Here is a 6947-nt window from a genome sequence, read left to right as displayed (position 1 = left end):
AGAGCTCTGTGTCCCTGAAGTGGCTGGGGACTTCTGAAGGCTGTTATGAGGAGGAGGGGATTGCCAGAGCAGGAATTGAACTCAAAAGTGAGCCTAGTTCTCCAGCCTCCAATTGTTCTTTATCCCGTGGCAGCGGATTTGTCTCTGTGTCTTCCCAGGGCATGTACCACTGGTGCTGGAGTTGTTTTCCAGAATAGCTGGCATGAGACAATCTGCCAGTAGTATGGAAAGCCTTGTGTTGTGGATCACTCCCAGCCTGACCTTTTGTGCTCAGCCTGTTACCAACAGCTGGGAAAGGTTGCATCCTCAAAGCTTTCTCTCCTTGGTAAAAGAATGTGACTGCTTTTAACTGCTTACTGGCCAAACTGGGTGAGTTCAGCTGGCGTGCTGACCTGTAGGGCTGTAGGAGCCATCTTGGCAGGCTTTATGCAGTTAGGGATTTTATTTCCCTTCTGTTTTTATCTGGGGGACAGGAGCTGGTGAGCTCTGCTGCTTCTGGCCTCCCAAGGTTTTCCAGATGCCTCCTGCTGTGAAATGACATGGCTGCTTTTGCGCTCTCCCATGTGAATGGAATGTCAGATTCAGGACAGAGGCACAGGAGGGCAGTAGCTGTTTTACATTTTGGAGGCCATTTATGAAACTAAAGGGCTAAATACTGGTTTACTTGGGCAGCTTTTATTCTGGTGGTATCAAAACCAACACATTTAAATCATTACATTTCCCCCATATTTCCTTTATGTGCCATTTTTCACAGGCAGTGTGACAGTATTAACTGACTGCTATTGCAGTAGATTCCAAAGACATCTGTCTTAGGTAGTGAGTAGCTGCTGGGTTTCTACCTAGAAGAGCACCATGTTGCTGTGATTACCTTATCTTGACTAGAACATTGGCTTTTGGCTCTTGTTGCAGTAAAAAACAGTGATTCATAGAGTAGAAGTATTTAACTACAGTATGATCCATCCCCTGACAGAATCACAGGCTCTGTTGGGCCAGTGGATGTCAGGATGCAAAGGTACTCAGTACCAGCACCTAGCACTGTTACAGAGATGATCCTTTGTCCTTCACTGCGTTAATGAGGAATTCCTTCCACTTTCAGCTCTGATAATGGCCACTGTAACACTTGCAGCTGATCTAGCTAAAGAAGCAGTTGTGTGTTTCTTGGAGGCTAATGCAGTGTTGCTGCTATATCTTTACAGCTCTGTCATGTTAATGCCAAAAAAGACAGTATTTGATTTTCCTAAAAACCCAAACAAACTGACCACAAACCTTGCTTTTTGTGGTCAGCCCCTCACAAATGCCCTGGATGCTGTTCAGTTCTTTCTAGTGAGTAATTTCAGCATAAGGCCCTGGTGAAGTTTGCTCTAAAATGGGTACAGTCCAAACCTTTTGTTCGTAAGTAGAGAATTAATTATAGACAGTTGATCTTTCTTTCTTGTTTGATATGTATAAGCTCCTTTTACAATCTCTATCCAAATAACATTCAGTTAATTACTCAAGGCATCTTGTTATTTGGAGCCACTGCTTGTAGGGGAAGTGAAACTGCTTTTTTTGAGAAAGTGCAGGCAGCTCTTGGTGACTGCTTTGTTCCTGGTTATAGCGCCCAGCTGAGCACTGTGTCTTCCCCTTCCCATGCCCAGGTCTCCTGGTGCTCCAGCGCAGGACAGGAGTAGCTGACAGAGTGTTCTGAGGGATAGAATCAAGCAGCAGGAGAGCACAGGTTGGGCAGCTGCTGGGATGAGGGCAGCCCAGCTGAATATGCTGGTCTCCTACCTGGCTGGAACTTTCCACACTGGAGTGGAGCTGGGCAGGATTGCAGAGGTGATGCCAGCTGTCAAAGGACACTATATGCTTGTTTTTCCTGAAGTGGATCACCAGTGTTTTTGGATAAGTGCTGTAAGCTGGTGGGGATTCAGATCTGCTTTTCAGTATAGGTGCCAGCTGATGGGAAGCTTTTGTACTTCCATCAGAGCCTGGCTGTTCCTGACAAGGCTGGAGTAGGGTTTTCTGTGCCCCTACTCCCAGCCTGGAGGAACAGCAGTTGCCTCATGTGCCTTTTGGGAATGGCCCTTGGCACTGGGGATCCATGAGCCCTTCCTTAGACTGCTGGGGCCTGAGCCTACTCAGCAGGTAGAGATGTGGGCAGGCTACGAAGGCTTCTGCCCTCCACTTAGTCCTGTCCCTGCTCCCCTGCTGCAGACTGGGAGCTTTCGTGCTGCAAGAGCACTAAGAGCCCCTCGGCCTCCCTCATCCCCCAGCGCGGGGTGAGGAGCTGAGCAGAGCACTTCTCTTGCCTCCTGCAGCAGCCCCAGTGGCCCTGCTCAGGTGCTGGTGTCCGGGCGCTGCCGGGGACCAGCCCTGTGGTGCTGGGGGCTGCACCTGCTGCCTTAGCAGGCAAAGAGAAGTCTGTTAATCCCAGAAGGGCTGTGTAGGAGCTGCCTGTGAGGACCGTGGCTCAGCAATTAGACCTGAGTGATTAGCAAGGGAGTGTTGTGGCTCAGCCGTGCGCTGAGGGAGCGCATGTCCATGTGTGAAGCGAGCAGAGCTGGGCCTGAGTCCTGGCTTTGGGATGAGGTGTGAGCTGGAGGACAGGCTCCCAGGCTTGCTGGTTTCCATTCCTGGCCTGAGCAGAGCACAGGTTAGTGACTAAGGTGGGAGTCTGGAGTCACCCTGAGGAAACAGGAGCCTGTGTGTCGCCGTGTCCCACTGCGGTGGCCGCAGCCCTTTTCCTCCTCTCAGAGAGGCTCTGTTGTGCTCCTGCCTGCTGGACACAGCACCTGTGGTGGTGCCCCACACCACCTGTGGTGACAGCGAGGTGTTACCTCGCAGCGTGGCAGCTCCTTCACATCAGGAGGGGGGCAGCGGCTGCCTCTGTGCAGAGCAAACCGAGTGACCCAGTTGAGCGCCTGGCAGCTCCTGGAGTCCCTCAGCTCCGTGGCAGCCCTGCTGCAGCTGACTCATCACCTCAGCCTGGCAGAGACTGGGGCTTTCAGGCCCTAAGGATTTCACTGTTTCTTTATTAATTTTAAATTGATTAAAATGAATTTTTAAAATACCAAGAGAGACTTGCCTAAAGAAATAGTTATAAAAAAAGAAGGAAATAGTCAGCCTGTGGGCACTAACTGTGTGCTTGACAATCTCTGGCTCATACAGCTGCAAGCACCCATTGCAGCTTGGAGAAGTCTTACATCAGCTATTCCATCCTCGTGGATTAGCAAAGACAGGATTAATCCATCATCATTATAAAAAAGTGAGAATTGTGACCCATCCTTGGTTATACCCAGTGCAGACCCTCTGGTGTCCTCCCCCATGGCAGAATTCTGCTGTCAGCCACAAGGCTTTATTCAGAAGTCAGGATCTCCTGGGGAACCGCATCCCTGCAGGAGCATCCCATTCTTTCCCAGCATCACCCAGTGCCTGATAATCTCCCTATATGGTCCAGAGACTCCCTGGGGTAGCCTGTGGGGTGTCTTGTACCAGAACAGGCTGTTAGGTCCCCTGCTCAGCCTCCACGTAAGGGTGCCACAGGGAGTGTGGGCAGTAACAGATGGGTGGAGGATCCTTTTTGCCACCCCCAGAGGGCCGTTACAAACACGCTTTTCCCCTGGGCCATTCTCACTTGCTGTTCTTGCCCCTGCTCTGCCGCGTGGAAGGTGCCTTCCTGGCTTTGGGATGAGGTGTGAGCTGGAGGACAGGCTCCCAGGCTTGCTGGTTTCCATTCCTGGCCTGAGCAGAGCACAGGTTAGTGACTAAGGTCTGGAGTCACCCTGAGGAGACAGGAGCCTGTGTGTCGCCGTGTCCCACTGCGGTGGCCGCAGCCCTTTTCCTCCTCTCAGAGAGGCTCTGTTGTGCTCCTGCCTGCTGGACACAGCACCTGTGGTGGTGCCCCACACCACCTGTGGTGACAGCGAGGTGTTACCTCGCAGCGTGGCAGCTCCTTCACATCAGGAGGGGGGCAGCGGCTGCCTCTGTGCAGAGCAAACCGAGTGACCCAGTTGAGCGCCTGGCAGCTCCTGGAGTCCCTCAGCTCCTGGGCAGCCCTGCTGCAGCTGACTCATCACCTCAGCCTGGCAGAGACTGGGGCTTTCAGGCCCTAAGGATTTCACTGTTTCTTTATTAATTTTAAATTGATTAAAATGAATTTTTAAAATACCAAGAGAGACTTGCCTAAAGAAATAGTTATAAAAAAAGAAGGAAATAGTCAGCCTGTGGGCACTAACTGTGTGCTTGACAATCTCTGGCTCATACAGCTGCAAGCACCCATTGCAGCTTGGAGAAGTCTTACATCAGCTATTCCATCCTCGTGGATTAGCAAAGACAGGATTAATCCATCATCATTATAAAAAAGTGAGAATTGTGACCCATCCTTGGTTATACCCAGTGCAGACCCTCTGGTGTCCTCCCCCATGGCAGAATTCTGCTGTCAGCCACAAGGCTTTATTCAGAAGTCAGGATCTCCTGGGGAACCGCATCCCTGCAGGAGCATCCCATTCTTTCCCAGCATCACCCAGTGCCTGATAATCTCCCTATATGGTCCAGAGACTCCCTGGGGTAGCCTGTGGGGTGTCTTGTACCAGAACAGGCTGTTAGGTCCCCTGCTCAGCCTCCACGTAAGGGTGCCACAGGGAGTGTGGGCAGTAACAGATGGGTGGAGGATCCTTTTTGCCACCCCCAGAGGGCCGTTACAAACACGCTTTTCCCCTGGGCCATTCTCACTTGCTGTTCTTGCCCCTGCTCTGCCGTGTGGAAGGTGCCTCACACTATGAAGCAAGAGTATTTCCATCCCTTATGGTTTCCATCTGCTCCAGTGTGACTGCACAAGTCAAGGTTCTGCAACATCTAAAGCTTTCCCCTCTGCCTCTCCCCTTTCACAGGGATGGAGGGTGGCTGCAGCGTGCCCTTCTGCCAACAGCCCCGGATGCCTGCAGACCCGCCTGAGCCAGCACCAACATGGAGCCTTCCACGTGTGCTCGCCTCCATACGTGCAGGAACCACCTTCTTGAAGGCTACAGAAACAGGGCCAGAGCCCTCTCCACATGGTCAGTTCTCCCTGAAGGGTCATCCAGGGGGTTCCATCCCTCAGCATCCTGCCTGCTGCGTTGGAGGGGATTGCAGGCAGTGACACTCACCTCCATGATGCTGGCCCTAACTTGGCAGTAGGAATTGTTCTCCATTCTGATGAAAGTCAGGGCTTGCTCAGACAGTGTAAACAGCAGATTAATTGGTAAATTTTTTTTTGTCCTGTTAATAAATACCAACAAATGTGAAGAAAATTTAAAAATTAAAAAGGCATTTGGAAAGCTCTTGGTACTCCAGAGAAGACAGAGCAGTATGCTGAGACAAGTGAAAGACCAGAAAACAGAATTCACCTGGACATAATGAAGCATTGAGTTTGTCAGACCCTTTTATGTCTATCCAAAAAAAAGAGACCTGCTATTTCAGTGAAACTAAAGAAAAAAAAAAATAAATGGAAAAGCTCTGCAAAAACAATGTGACGCTTGTATTGATTGAAGTAATGGAGCAAGCAGAGTTCTAAGAAGTTACATAAAAGCATCTTTGGTCTGCTTTAAAAATCCCTCTGAAAGATAGTGATATTACTCATATGCTGTTCACCTATCTGTCTCTCCTCATCTCTAGATCTCAAAAGCTGAACTGCTCTGAATTCACATGCCCAAGCAGAACTTGTTTTTCCTGACTGCCCTGCACTCAGCTTATCGTCTTGCCTGCAGTGCTGTAAAACAGCACTATTCACCTGCTGAGCATCCAGTGGTGTTGACTGGGATGACTGGAGGAGCCCATCTCTTGTCCTCTGATACCAGGTAGGATGGATTCTTTCTTAGGTCTTGATGTCCCAGGGTGAGCAGCAGAGCTTTGTCCTGGGTGGGTCACCACATCTGTGGTGTGCTCCCTTTGGTTTCAACTTTAAGTGGCCAAGGTACTTTTCAAATTAACAAATTATACTACTGAATTCCCTTCTGTGCCTAAACAGGCTGGGATTTAGTGCTTTACTCAAGTTAGGAAATTATTAAGTAGGGTAAGAAGGACACTGGTTTACAGAATGTTCTCACTTCATTAATTTTGTCAATTGCAGTTGTAGTTTTAGTTATTTGTAACACACCATAATGTGCTAGTTAATTTACAGTAGCATGTTTCTGTACAGTCATGCAATTAGTGACATGAGACTTACTGCAGCACTTGCTGTTTACTTTTTGCTGAGTAATATACACATTAATTATTGGCTTTAAAAATATATATAGACTCAGCTGGAGGGCTAAAGTGTTTTAGACTTGCTTGTACTTCATGTAGTTAAAAATAGTGTAATCTAAGACCTGATCCTAAAGAAGTATATGAAATCAGTGTGACTATTTGTGGAAGGAAGGTTCTCGCAATGTGAAATTCCTTCAGTTTCTGTAGGGCTTGACCTTAACCAGCAGTCATTAAAAAGCACGTTCCAGTGTTTTTAGGGCAATATTCTTGTATATGATTATCTTATTCCTTTTCCTTCTAGTTAAAAGATACCTAACACAGCTGCATCTTCTGTGCTGTGTGAGTTCCTGCAAAGTCTATTAAAGCTCTGCTGCTATTAATGATGAGCATGGGTGTAAGGGCTGGAAAAGTGCTGGCCCTGTGTGCCTGAAACAGGATTTTGACAAAACAAAATGCTGTCAGATTCACCAGGCAAACAGACTTGAAAATAGATATTTTTTTTTCACATTTTTTAAGTTTTATCACTCAGCTGGGCTATTTGTAGCAGTAGTAGACATAACATTTGCAGAAAGAAATGTGACAGATCTATTCAGCTGGCAATACTAAGTTTCTCTGTACTGATACCACATCTTGCCAACAGTTCCTATCCTGTGGTGAAAGTTGTGTGTAGTTACCTAACAAGACAACTGCCTGTCTTCATTCTGCATTTCCATTTTTTCAAGTGAGAGATAAGACATGCTCAG

Source organism: Chaetura pelagica, unplaced genomic scaffold (genome assembly GCF_000747805.2).
Source record: "Chaetura pelagica isolate M959 unplaced genomic scaffold, ChaPel_1.0 scaffold829, whole genome shotgun sequence".
NCBI classification, from domain to species: domain Eukaryota; kingdom Metazoa; phylum Chordata; class Aves; order Apodiformes; family Apodidae; genus Chaetura; species Chaetura pelagica.
The sequence above is the reverse complement of the archived record's forward strand: the minus strand, read 5'-3'. Positions refer to the sequence as shown.